The 14,306-nt window shown below is 41.0% G+C and overlaps 1 protein-coding gene across 4 annotated transcripts in view; it reads left to right on the forward strand.

Moving 5' to 3' along the window:
* The first annotated feature begins 6,256 nt into the window (after positions 1-6,256).
* ralylb (RALY RNA binding protein like b) overlaps positions 6,257-14,306 on the forward strand; it is a 104,337-nt gene continuing 96,287 nt past the window's right edge. Inside the window, exon 1 of one of the 4 annotated variants that reach the window (XM_085763059.1) lies at positions 6,257-7,299. The gene's annotated coding sequence lies outside the window, so the exon portion shown is untranslated. The remainder of the gene's footprint in view (positions 7,300-14,306) is intronic. The other 3 variants (XM_085763058.1, XM_085763056.1, XM_085763057.1) reach the window with 3 other exon arrangements.

Here is a 14,306-nt window from a genome sequence, read left to right on the forward strand (position 1 = left end):
CACAGCTGAAGGTTAGACAGAAAGGCAAAGATAGTAGAACATGCTGTCCCATAAAGAATAATGCAGCTCTCAAATTTCACTTTGCTTCTCTCTCTGATAGAGTAGACAAAGTCCTTTGTAATATCCGCATACTAATGACAGTCCCATTAAATATTATATTGCTTAGCGAGAACTCAGTCTCTTTGTGCGTCAGGGCTGCAAGTGATAAAGACTTGACTAGTTCATGAGTGGCCTCTTCCTTCTTTGTGTTGTATTGCATCTAAATCTGTAGTTTAAAACAGTAATGCAGCTCACTGTATGAAGGAAAGTGTTGCAATGTTTGGCAGCAGCTTTCTGAATCTTTTACAATGGATGTGAGGATTGGACACAGTGATGTTAATCCTTAAAGGGATAGTTCAACATTTTGGCAAATTGGCCCATTGCCATAATTGCTACAGTATAGTCATAGCAGTAGGTTTGTTACCTTTATTTGTCAATGCAAGCTATTTTTAGAACGGCGGAGCGAAGCAGCAGGCTGCTCAGAGCTACGCTAAGGAGGCTAAAGGAATTTCTTGGTTTCCCTCATCAAACTCATCAAATACAAAATCCCAAAACTCAAAAACGCTTTCGTGGACAAGTTGTGACCTGCACATTCACCACGCTATGAGATAATAACGGAACGTTACGAAACGGAGCCGTTTTCAAGGTAAATACAGAGTCTGCTTGCTGAAAAACTGTCCCTGAAGGCAACGCGCATCAGCGGTTTTGCATGAATTTACCTCTGAAACGGCTGTGTCTCGTAACGTTCCGTTATTATCTCATAGCGTGGTGAATGTTCAGCTCACAATTTGTCCACGACAGCGTTTTGGAGTTGTTCGGTTGTGTATTTGATGAGTTTGATGAGGGAAACCAAGAAATTCCCTTAGCCTCCATAGCGTAGCTCTGAGCAGCCTGCTGCTTCGCTCCGCCGTTCTAAAAATAGCTTACACCGACAATTAAAAGTAACGAACCAACTGCTATGACTATAGGGATTATGGCAATGGGCCAATTTGCCAAAATGTTGAACTATCCCTTTAAGCTTTCAGTCCAAGTTGACTTTTGCAACACCTGTAATGGCAAATATAGTTTAATATCTCACCAACCAGCTACTTTTTCAGAAGTACAACAGAAGAGCAACTGGTGTATCTCATCAGAGGGCAGCCAAACAGCTGTGTGACAAGTTGAGGAGAAGTTGGAGGTGTCGCCTGGATCTAACACCTCACTGCTGCTACTTCCATTACCTCTGATTTGCCGTCAGAAATGCCTAAAATATTCATGTCTTGTTATGTTGATGCATTTTTAATCATCAGTCACTGTCATAGCTAACCTCGGTGACAAGTCTGTGACTGCAGAAAATATTTCACCATGTTGAATTTCGAATTTTCTGAAGTTGTGGAAACTCAATCCAACTTGGCTCGGCTGTAGGACAGCTAAGTGCAGACAGTGAGGTTCCTATCAGTGACATAATATTAAAAAATGTTATGTGAATCCCCCATGTTTGTGGAGTCACCGCAAGGGCAAGTTCTGCAAGAAACAAGGAAAACTACTATAGTGAATGGCTAGGGTTGTTGTAGAAAAATGTAGACCATAAATAGTTAAAAAGTGAGGCTGAGCTCATGAAAAAGGAAACTGACTTTATGCATGAAAGGGAGTTTGCAGGGGAGGACTACTTCGGGACGACTGCTGCGTATGCTTTGAGAGAAAAAAGTTGTGTGGAGTCTTTTATGCCTCCAGAGGGAGCGGAGGGAAATCTGATAAGTTGCCTCAAGTGATGTCACTTCTGAAAACTACAAGAAGAAGAAAATGAAAAAAGATCTGGAGTTATTGGGGTTTAAAAAAGTGAGCATACCACACCCCCGCAGTCCGCTCCTCATCGCTGTGGAAGGCTACAGATTCCAAGCTACAGTATATTAGCTGCTACTTGCAAAAAACCCAGATCCCAGCTGAACGTTAAGCAAATGAACTGCATTGTATGTATATGCATATGTGCATGAGGTTTTGTGAAGGATTAAGAATGCAAAAAGACTCAAGAGGCAATCTCCAGTTACTGTATGTCTGCATTACAGAAGTACAATGCTAATGATGGAGTGCTCTTCAGGTGCTGTATAAGTATAACACTGGTTTAACACTGGTTTAACACTAATGACATTACCATGCTAACTTGCTAGCCCTAGCCTAACCCGTCTCGTAATACCTATGACTTTGTATCTCAGTAGATGATTGTCTCACTGTAGAGTCCAGCCCGCCCTCAGTCAAACATGAGGATAAAAAGATTAGGTATGTAGCAACAGCAAAATTTACACAGCTCATCTAACAACTTAGAACAAGCCATTTATTACCTAATTGAATAACATGTTATCTCTTACATTCAGTTGTTTTCAGACTGGTATGGTACTAGATGCCCTTTTTAGAATGATGGCATTTATGTCAGTAAGCCTTCCTCATGTCCCAACAGACCCCTGTGGGTCAGTCAGCTCGGACAGAGTGCAAGCACTGACAGGGACAAAGGGAAGAAGGAAAATGAAGGTGCCACATAAACACATGGGAGATGCACTGAATTGAGTCTGATCCTTAAAATGCATTGGTTGACATTTCTCTAAGTGACCCAGCCCACACAAGCACATTTCACTTTAAAATATGCATAATTGTGGGAAAAAAAGCCTCCCCTGCAATGATTTTTACTAAACCCATATTCCAGTGCTGATATTAGCAAACACAGAACACAAGAAAAAAAGCCTTTCAAGTATATTTTCATTTTGAATTATTTGATATAATCCTTCTACCTCAAGCTCTAGATTTGTAAATGTAACCCATTTATTGTAATGAGCATTAAATCCCCTTACAGTTATATGTGTGCACACTCCATTTATTTTTGATTAAAATATCTTGCATGATTTCTGCAGACTCCTTGTCAAAATGGTAATTAAAGAATACAAATCCTGTCATAGCTTTAATAAAGGAAATTAATTCAGTCCATAGGTTTTTTTTGTATGCATTGCCACACTGTCATGTGCATGACTTCATGTTGCAATGGACCTCAGCTGTGTTGGGAATAGTTGTCCTCCACATACACTATATAAACATGAGAGATACTGTAGTTAGTTAATAATTCCTCTGACTGAAGAATGTCACATAAAAGGCAGAAAAGAAGGGATAGTATATTGTTAAAATGAGTATATTCCTAATAAATTAATTAATTAATGTATTATTGAAGCTCATGGACATTGGTCCTTCTTATAGCAAATAAGAGTTATAGCCTTATTACTCCAATGAATTGCAATGAAAATCATAGTTTTCTAAGATTTCTTTCTCTCTCCTTCTCTCTTTTCCAGATTAGCGCATGTTGCACACAGTTTATAAATAATGTAATAACAAATATTGATTAATGCACCTTGAGAGGAAACACTTTGGATGTGTGGAAAGACCCAAAAGCCCACATGTTTTGAGCTCTGCCTCTGATTGGCTCTTTATGGCTAAAGGCAATGTGCAGTCCCTGCACGGTGCTATACTAATGGGGATTTCATACTAGGCAATGAATTATGATTCTGTTTAGCTTCATATCTTATTTAATTTGTAAAACTATCAATGGCAAACACACCGAGATTCAACTTAGGGGTAAAAAAAAAAAAATCTAATGGGAACTGTGTCTCTCTGTTGTGTCATTTGCTGTGCCCAGGCTGCTGATCAGTGACACCATGTCAGAGGGTTGACATGACTGATATTTCTTGTCTGATAGCCTATTCATAAAGGGCGTCCCCTTAACCTTGTGAGTTTCTCTCTGATGCAGCGTAGACAATAAGCAGCACAGACCTAAATCCTGAGTGTGTACATGACAGATACGCCCATGTTTACTGTCACGTATGTATAAATCATGTTGAGGGAGATATAAATACTTTATTCAGCTGTGTATCTTCCACATCATGCATTTAAAGTTCTGCAGCATTCAACTGGAAGAAAGGTTGAGTTTAGACCAAAGGGTTGTATTGGATTACATGGAATTATGCTGGCTCCGGCCTAATTGCATCATTTTCTTCATCACCTCTGCTCTGCCCACGCGAAGGAACCTATCTCTATCTATTTACGATCCAATTCTCAAGTCAGACCTCTGCAGCATTCTGAATCACCTCATTGACAGTGAGTTAGGTCATGAACACCCCCCGGCATCGATAATTACGGTCTGACATGCCCAACATGGCAACACGCTAACCGTCAAGTCAAGTTTGTAGGCACAGAAAGCGATGTGCTATGACACTGCTGACATGTCACACCGAATGAGATAGAGAAAACAGTGCGATACAGTGCGTTGCTGACGCGACTTAACAGTCTCTGATGGAGAAATGAAAGAAGAGGTAAACACACCCAGTGAAAAAGGTGCAAGATTTCGCTTCAAGGGAAGTTTGATCAGTGTTCCTGGATGCCCAGTGTATTCTTCAGAGACTGTAAAAGCATTTTTACATTGTGCCTCCCAAAGGCTTGGATGTGATCTGAAAAGTAAATTAAATTAGACAGTGCTTAAGGTGGAAACAGTGCACCAACTACAGTTATGATGAATGAATGGTGACAGTTGTCTCCAGCGCTGTGTGTTACATGAACTTGTACTGAATTTTGTCTGACAACTGCAGTCAGATGCTAATGCATCAATAACACATTATTACTTTCCTGTCTGGCGCAATCAGCAATAACCTACATTTCTCAGGTGTATTTATTTAGCAAATGAGAGAGTTTTTACATGAAATCATGTTGGTGCTGTGAAGCCCAACCGACCATTAAGACCTACCTGGATAAAACAAATACACAAACAAAACGATTAAATTGATTGTGTTACATGTCATGTCAGGATGTGTGTTGAGGGGGAGCACAGCGTTGGACAATATTAGCAGTGTGATCCAGCTGTTTGCTCTAAAAAATTGCTCCATATTCTTTGGCTTTGAGGTCCATGGACGGATCTGAACACTGTGTCTACACAAGAGGAGCTCAGGCACAGTGCTGAGTTGCAGTTTGATGCTGTTGTTTGGGCCTAGCTCTGATACTAACTTCATTGTTTGTTGTCGCCGATGTTGTGCACTTCCACATTTTAGCCCCATGGACAAAGCTGACTATTACATAGACTCTAGCTGTGCAAACAAATCAGTCACCAGTCAATATTCTGTTCACACCATTGTGTGCTCATACAATTTTTATTTTATTTTACTTTATTTTGTCGCTACCTGACAGATTGTGTTGTCCTCTACACATACAGTAGTGTTGTAGAGAGTAGTAGATAGTGGATAAGTGAACAATTTTCAATGCAATCAAATAATATTGTTCTGCTTTACACCCACAGTTCCAGTAACATGGACAAAGCTTTGTGATGTTCACACTATCCATACTACTGTGTTGGTTTCCACATAGCTGCTGTTTTCTCCTATAGTTTCAGCACCATGGACAGCGCCCGCCTTCCGTGTTCTGCATGACACTTGTTTCAGCACCTCAGGCTGAGCTGCCAGATGTTTAATAGTCTATACTGAATACTGTTGTTTTGTATTGTTTGTAACAAATTTCACTCTTTTGTGTCTTTGTAACACACTTCACTCTTTTATAAACACAAAACAATAAAGTATGTGCTGACAATGCACATAAACCACCACCTTGCGGAATTTATTTCAATTTCCTCAGCTGTGTACAGGGAATATTTATCAGTCCATTAAAATACATTTTATTTAAGCATGCTGACACCTTTTCTAGTGATTCAGATCAAAATCTGACATATATCAGTAATATATAACGTGTAACTGGGACACAGCTAGGTATTATTGATTGTTATAAGTTTCAGCACCACGGACAGCGCTTATCCACCGTGTGTCTCTTTGCTTGTCCTGGCGTTGTGTTTCAGCACCGTGGACAGAGCTGGGCTGGGTTGCGTTGTTTCTATTGCTGGTTCGAGATTTCAGCACCGCGGACAGCGCCGGCGTGATCTTAATGGTCTGATACTGCTGTTTGTTTTGCCCTGAATGTGCCACACTTCGCACTGCTACGAAGATGATGCCGTTTCTTGTGTGTGTGTGTGCGCGTGTGTGTCTTCATCCATGTGCTACCCGTTGACCAACCCCTCTGTAATCACCCTCCTGCCCCTTGATTCCTCCAGAGAACAGACACATGCAGTGTATAAAAGCCCGATGCTTCCCCTGAATGAAATGAAAGCACGTCTGGATCCCGGCGTGACGCTGACACCGAGTGAGCTCTGCATCTTTAAAACAGAAAAAAAAAAAGCCAAAGAAAAACACACAACCAGCTCAGTCATAACTGTGGGATGATAAGGACTACCTCTTTTTACTTTTGGAGAGAGCCAAGCCGTTAGGAGAGCATTCAGCGTCAGCTGTTCAACACTGGTCTCTTATTGCTGGAAGTCGAGGCTGAATCAGTCACATGACAGAACTGGAGGCAGAGATCTAGAGAAAAGGCACAGCATTTCGGCTTGCACCGCCATACTGTATTTTGAGCCATATCACATTTTTATTGCAACATTTTACTCCCGCTCGGTGAGTACATTTTCAATGGCTTTTTTTGTAAGCATTTTTTGTCTTTTTAATTGCCCCCCTTTTTTTATTTTTCCTCCTTTTGCTGGTGTTTGAATTGAGCATTGACATGGTGGTTTTGAGCGTTTTTCACATCCAGGCTTCAAGTTTTTAGCATGCAGTTATTCTGATGGAGAGTGCCAAGAGGGTGACGGGTGCGTTATCGGTCTTGAGAAAGCCTTTATACTTGCTTGCAGTTTTGTTTCGAGGGTCGAAACCAAGCAGCTTTTGTCAGTATTGAGATTTTTCAAACATTTATTGGTGGTTTTGAAACATCTTTATTTTTTATTTTTTGTTTCTGTCGACTTTTGCTGTTGCTATGCTTTGGTTTGCATTTTGCAGTGTTGTTTGTTGCCTTCGACTTTTGTGATTTTGATGTCGCGGTGAATCTCACCGGTCGAAACCTTGATTTTACTTTGTTCCTCTTTTCTTTGTGAGAGAGAAAAAGGAGTCATTTTTAAAAAAGAAAAGCCGTGACGTTTTAACGTGATACTTTTCTTGCAGCAGAGCTCACAGGTTTGTTGTTTTTGTGTTTCTCTCTTTTTTCGATTTCATTATACTTTTGCTGGTGGCAGTGTCAAGTATTTTTTGGATGTGATCGTTTTTGTTTTTTGTTTTTTGACTAGATGATGCTGGGTGGACGAGGGGAGTTTTGATTCTTGGGGGAGTTCAATGCGTTTTTGTTTTCTGTATCACCGAGGATGAACAGACATTTTCCCTCTTGCAGGTACATAATATAATATGAGTTTCTGTGTTTACAATAAAGACTAAGGTGACAGAATTATGCACCTGTGGCTGACGTGTTATTTTGTAAGGTGCTCATTAGAGAAGCCAATCTGTATCAATGTTATCTGAAGGTTACCTGATACCTGATGTGATCAATCTGTGCGTAATGCTTCAAAAAAAAAACAAAAAAAAAAACACAAGTAACGTGATCAACAATTGAAGAACAAAGGTTGGAAATCACACGCAGGTCGTTTGACCACAATGTTTCCTTTGTGGTGAGTTCAACAGTCTTCACACCTCTGCAACTGAGGACTAAATGTAAGTAGCTTCATTCAGGTCCCTGGGAATGGATGTACTCTAATGATCTCCCACAGATAAAGTATCCAAAACTCCTTCCATACATTCACGTGGATGGGCAGGGATAACTATTTGCTCTGCTGCAGTTAGCGCTTCTTTATACTACAAATTGGGCAAATCATAATAATTAGGATGGACCACAGTTTGCTCTACAGTGCTGGGGCAAAGCATCTTCCCCCTTCCCAAACTTAAGTGCCCTCCTCGTTGCTGAAATCGGCTTTCGTGGGCCTGGATTCATAAATACTCTTGGATTTGTCAAATCTGATTTTGCAGAAAATGAATAGAGCTAATGACAGGGCTCAAAACAGGGGCTTAGGGTGCATTAATCCTTCAAGAGGCAGGTTTAACTTCAGATTATTGGTGTGCTGCAGGATATGCAAACTAATAGATAACATGCAGCCTTAGAAAAGAGTGTGGTTTGCATCCTGTTATACTGTTTACTGTGTTTTGTAGCCTATATGCTGCTCTGTGCATTTTATGTTAGTAGTTTTTGAGCCACTTGTCTGCCAATGAATCTTCTCTATATTCGTCTTCAAGCCCACAACTCATCAGAGATTCACAAACCTTATTTGACTCATTCAGGACTGTTCCATGACTCAGTTCGGTATACTCTCATATTCCCATTGAAGGGAAAGAGTTGAGTTTGTGCATCAGATCCTGTCAGTTTGCTTCATTTTATCCATATGTGTTGAGTTTAACAGAACACAGCTTTTGTCAGAGTCGTACTGTAGGACTATAAAATATACAAGACTGGCCCATTAAGTCTGAGTATAGACTGTTAAGCCTCCAGTGCCATTAAACAGGCTGCCATGGAAGATCAGAGTCAGTGCGGTTTAATGTGGTGAAATGGAATATTGATAAATATTGAAGGCAGAAGTAGGTAGGCAAACTTACAGTTTTAATAGAAGGCAAACTGATTAGCGTAATTGCGGTAATACATTAAATCATGTATTGGAAAGCTGTTATCATGTATTGATTCCCCTGTCTCCTGTTAAATCTATGCAGGTCATAAAGCGGATGTCAGTGAAGAGCCACAGGGGAGGCTTGAATGCTTTTTAAGTTATACGACCATTTAGAAACAATGTGTGGAGTTCAATCAGGAAGGCGTCTCTTACTGCCTTTAACGGTCAGTGTTTAGTTGTGTCAATAGTCCCATAGAAACAGGTTAAAAAGGTTCAAGCACTGGTGTGTAACTTATTGAGAGTCAATCCAATAATTTGATTAAATTGTAAACCAAGTTGCCACTTTTTCCAGGCCTTTGTTTTTAGCTTCAGACCACAGCAGCTCAGAGTCTCTGTATGAGAATTCCAACTGCTGCCTCTCTCCTGTTCAGCTCTGCAGACAGAAGGACAAACATTTGCCTAATTCAATCAAACCCGGGCTGTAACAATAGTTTTTTTTAGCTGTGTAAATAGTCGTCTGTTGGTAACATTTCGGCACAAGCTCTAAAATCAATTCAATTACAAAAAAGACGTTAATCAAATCTTTTTTTTTCTTTTTTCCTGGAAACCTCAAAGCGCAGCCACACAACACGGCGACGTGGCTTCACGCCCCTCTTGGAGAGGAGGTGTTTCTGCCACAGTGTTAGCTCCTGGACCCCTCTCCTGCAGAGCATTATGATAGCTTCTATTACGTCCTGCGGTGTTGTGTCTCCCCTCCAGGCAGATTTTTTTTTTTTTTTCCCTGTTATCTGGGCCAAGCCAGAGCCACACAGGACACTTATGGAGAAATATGATAGCTCATGTGTGGCTATACCTCTGCTACCATGAATAAAACATCACAGGAATCACCAGTTGTATATGCATGCACTAAGCATGTGTTTATATGTCGGACGTATGCATCGGCATGCATGCTTGTCTGAATGCATACAGGACATGTATGTCACTGTGTTTGCACTAAGTTGGTGCTTTTATTAGAATTTGCATCCACTCCACTGAGACAGTATTTTAGGTTTCGGCATGACCGAGTCGGACAAATGGAAACATAATTAATATGTTGTGTACTGCATCTTTCATACACACGTTGCCTGTAATTATGCTGGGATGTTGTACTCAATGCCAGATACTTTAAACGCAGTAAGTTACATGGACACATGCAAGAAGCCCAGATGTGCTTTCTGTTTTATCTTTAATAAGCTTCTCCTTCATCTGGCTTGTTAAGATTCACTCTCAGCGTAGATGTAGTTTATAAAGCTCAATCAGAATGAATGTTTTTGCAGATTATCTGCGCTCCTGAGAAATTTCAGACCGTAGTCAAACTGTTGGAGTGTGAAAGAAGCTCTAAGTTATATAAGAAGCAATGGGAGAAGTGATGGAGTTTTAAGGGGTTCATAGGGTCTTTTATTCCGTAAATGTAGACACTAAGATGAAGGTTTCGGTGTAAAATGCTTTTTCATCACCTGATATCAACTGAAGACGTGGTAGCTGCAAAGTCAATCTAAAGTTTGCTGACATATTCACAAAAAAAAGTCATTCTTTTTTCAGACAGTGAAGGTCTCATCCATACACTGCAGCATGTGTCTTCAATTGTTCAATTCAAAACCACAGATTTATTCATTCATTCCATCACTCATGTATAACTATAATTCAAGGGTGAGGGATTTTTAGTTAGAACATAATGGAAAGATTCTTCAACAAAAGAAAAATGCTTCAATACACCCAATTAAAATCAATAATATGTGTGTGTCTGTGTGTGTGTATGTGCGTGCGTGCGTGTGTCAAAGCTTATTTTCTCCAAGTGCACAGGAAAAAAAAATCAAACTCAGAGCTTGTTTCATCTGGATGTTTCCAGTCTGACACTCCTTGCGCATCACATCGAATTGACCTGTAAAAGTGGCATTTACATCCTGTTCCACTCCCTCATTGAGGTGTCCTCCTCCTCCCTACTGCCCCCCCACCACCACCACCACCACCGCCACCACCTCTTCCTCCCCCTCTCTAACAGATAAACAGCTTACCTTTTGGCACGTCTCATTCCATGTAAAACAAGCGTTAAGCACTTTACTGTCCTTTTCTGAGCTGTTAATTTGATAAGTGAAGGGATCTCGCACTTCATATTCTGGGCAATTAAACCCATATCTGAAGAACGGGGTCAGGCTGAATGACTTTCCAGTGTCTATTATGGGAACCATTTGAGTTATAGTGCATCACTTAAATGAGCCTTCAGTGCTGACACGCTGAGACCTCCAATGTATTTTTAGAGTTTTGTATTCAGTTTCGCTTTAGTTGTATTTCATTAATTTTCGGTGTGAATTCTTTGTAACTTGACAATATGCTAATGAAGGCACCGTGGAGTAAATTAATATTGTTTAGTTGACCTTTGAATAAATATAGAAAACAAGACAGGCTGAGGGTGAAGTGTGTATTCGTGTGATTGTGTAAAGGAGGGACTCACAGCAGTGTCACTGCATTCCAAAAAACGGCCAATTAAGCTGCAATCACTTCCATTTTCTTTTCCTTATCAGGAGCAAACAAACTCTCAGAGGAATTACTTCTTCTATTTTTAGAAAGAAATAAGGTCCAAGCTGTGTGATAACAAGTGGCCCAGGTCCACAGAGAGACAGAGAGAGACAGGGAGAGATGGATCTCAGTTGCTCCACATGTCACGTTACCATGATCTTCTGGAGCTGTTTACTAAAAAGAAGAAAGTAGTGGAGTTTGTGTTGCTTCACTACTTCACTACAGCTCAGCCTGCAGATATCGATCCAGCCAACCTGATAGCTTCCAGGCTACGTCTTGTTCAGGTCGACTTAACATATTCAGTCCAATTTTCTAATCGCACTGTTCATCAAATTACATCCAGCAGCTGCATCGCGCAAGATCAAAACATTCAAAATTAGTTTTTTTTTCGGTAGATTACATATGGATTCATCTTTGCTGCTCCTCCCGATACACCCATGTGTTGTTTTTCTAGACAGGAATAAATCAAAATTCACACAATGAAGAAGCAGCGGCAGTCTCCCCACATCCACCGACCCCCCCACCTGCCCTCCCCCCCCTCACAGCTCCTGTTATTAAACTGTAATTTTAGAAAATGGTGAGTCTCATTGTGGGGACACAAGCTTGTTTCATCACACTTAACTTTTTGGCATATTAATCCATGTTTTTTCCATCTGCTCGCAGAGCGCCATCATTAGTTTAACCCTGAGGCAGGAAGATGACCGCGCTAAAGATGACTTTAGTTTTCTGCTCGTGTCTGTCTTGTCTGAAAATAATGGAAAGTCTCCACTCTGGTATACATATATATAAAATTATGGAAATGTGGCTGAAATGTTTCAGCGGAATGCAACAATGTTTTCCATAAAACATTATGAATATAATACATACACATACACAAACTGAGCACATACATACATGCATAAGAAATTGTTAGAGACAGAACAGGAGAATAAAACGAAGACAAATCACACTTTTACAGTGTTTGACCTTCAAAGGCAGATTCACCAGCAAGATTTTCTGTCACTTCTGACGTGTCTGTGCATTTTATTTTAATCCTACAGATAAGAAAACATTACCATAGTTGCCTGATACCTGGTTGCATCAGATTAACATATGAAAATGCCTTAAAGGTCTCCAGGAAATAGCAATTGCATGCAATCACGCTTTTTCAATAGCAGTGACTTCAGAAAAAGCATTCAGCAAAAAGCAGAACCTGAATGAAGCCATCAGAGAAGGCAAAATGATCAACTATTCAGAAAAGAGTGCAACTTTTTCACTACCAGCAGGGTGAGAAATTGTATTCACCTCAGTGAAATAATGAAAAAAAGCATCAGATATAGGCCCTGTAGCAGAGCAAACAATTGTGGCAAAGCATCTTCAAAGGGCACCATTGAAACCTAAAGGCATTATTAGAAAGGTAATTAACACCAAAGATACAAGATAACATAAGGTAGGTCTTATAGGTCAATTTGTAGAGTTTAAAATTCAGATTATACTTGAAACCAAAGAGAAAGACTCTCTTAACACTCTTAGTTGCCAAAGGCAACCTATAAGGCACGTTTAATTAATTTAACATTAAGATGCAAAAGCGAGCACTACTGGCAATTTAGAAATGACCAGGCATGAAGATAATAAGTGTAGGAACAGCATGCATGGAAAACATCTAATTGGGGAGATCATTTGTGTTTGCTGCTGGGTAATTCCTTGTGGCAATTAGTGCATGGGACTCTCCATGTGGCGTATTTATTGGTGAGATAGACTACGACCTGATCCATGCTTCCCAGACACATATCTAATGCGTCTAAGTGGCTGCGTGATGTTCGCTCAGTCCTGGGCAGGAAAGTTACAAACCAAATCCAGAAATAAAAAGAGGCAGAGGAGCGGCGTGAGGCCTTCCAGAGCAGGTGGCGAAGCCCTCCAGATGCTGCAGAGAAGCAGCGAAGCAGATAATGTCCTGCCTAGATTACCTCAGGGAACCCGATTACAGCGGAGCGTCCTCATCTGGGTCAGCTCCAAGCCGGTTCTGCAGGGATCAGCTGTTCTCGCCGTCGTCCTGCTGTCCTCAGCTGTCTCTCACCTGCTCGTGACCCGTTTGGTTGCAGCGACACAGTCTCAGCAGACGTGAGATACGCTCGCTGTACCTGCCGTATACAGCGACAGCCATATTTGCAAGTTTATAGACACCACAGCTATTGTTTTGAATACATTTGCATAAAGATGCTTCTCGCGAGGCGTGGAAGGATTGCTGAACAGGCCTATACCCCAAGAGGTCAGAGGGCCCATGGGCCACAGCCTTTCGTTTGAAGTGAGCGTGCATCTTTGTTGGCGGAAAGTCAATCAAACAACTACAAAGAGACAACAGGGCGACTACAAAGAGATGAAACTTTTGTTTCTTGTTCAGCGTGCATCATTTGTTGCTTCTCATCTCTTTCAATCTGGGTGCTATGTAGCAGCAGTGGGGGGCCTTTTATATGTTCGTGCCCTCGGGCGCATTGTCTCATTGTCTGTCCACGTTCACAAGGCAGTTCAAGACGGCAGTCAGAGGTTTAAAACTTAAATAGAGTCACATCATGTCAGCCGGCATAGTGGTGTTTACTGTGCAAAAAAGGAGACGTGCACAAAGGGAGTCAAGATCACTGAGACGTGTAAAAGCAACTGCATCTACACAATCTCTCATTTGAATAGTCAGTGTTAAATATGTATGTATGTATACAGTATATATGTATCTTCACATGAAGAAATAATCTGAATGGATTGATCAGATAGAAGGAGAAGTTACCGGAGACCGAGCAAAAGAGAGAGATTTCAACACAGAGGCATCTTGACTCACATACTCACGAGGTTCATGACCTCAATTTTCAGTGTCTGCCACTAGGAAAGCGCAGGTGCACTCAAGTAGAGACGGCTAGCTAGCTAGCTAGCTATTGAGTTTGTGTACCCCCGAGGGCAGAAACATGTCCACCGAGCAAACCTTTTATGTTTCTCTCAACAAACGGTTCACTCAGGGGTAGCGAGGGACTGTTGGTGATGGCAGAAATGTATTCCCCTCCACATTCAAACTTTGATTGAGCCTGACAGGGTATCCTTAACTGACTACAGCATATGGCCAGGCTTGGGGCTTTTCATTTGGGCAGTTATTAGGATATTTTAGGCCTTTGTAGATGTTTTGTGTTGCAGAAATGGGTAGAAACTATGCAGATGTTTGTCATTTTCT

The sequence above is a fragment of the Trachurus japonicus genome, chromosome 20, assembly GCF_045865225.1.
Source record: "Trachurus japonicus isolate A0001 chromosome 20, Traja_1.0".
Classification (NCBI taxonomy): Eukaryota; Metazoa; Chordata; class Actinopteri; order Carangiformes; family Carangidae; genus Trachurus; species Trachurus japonicus.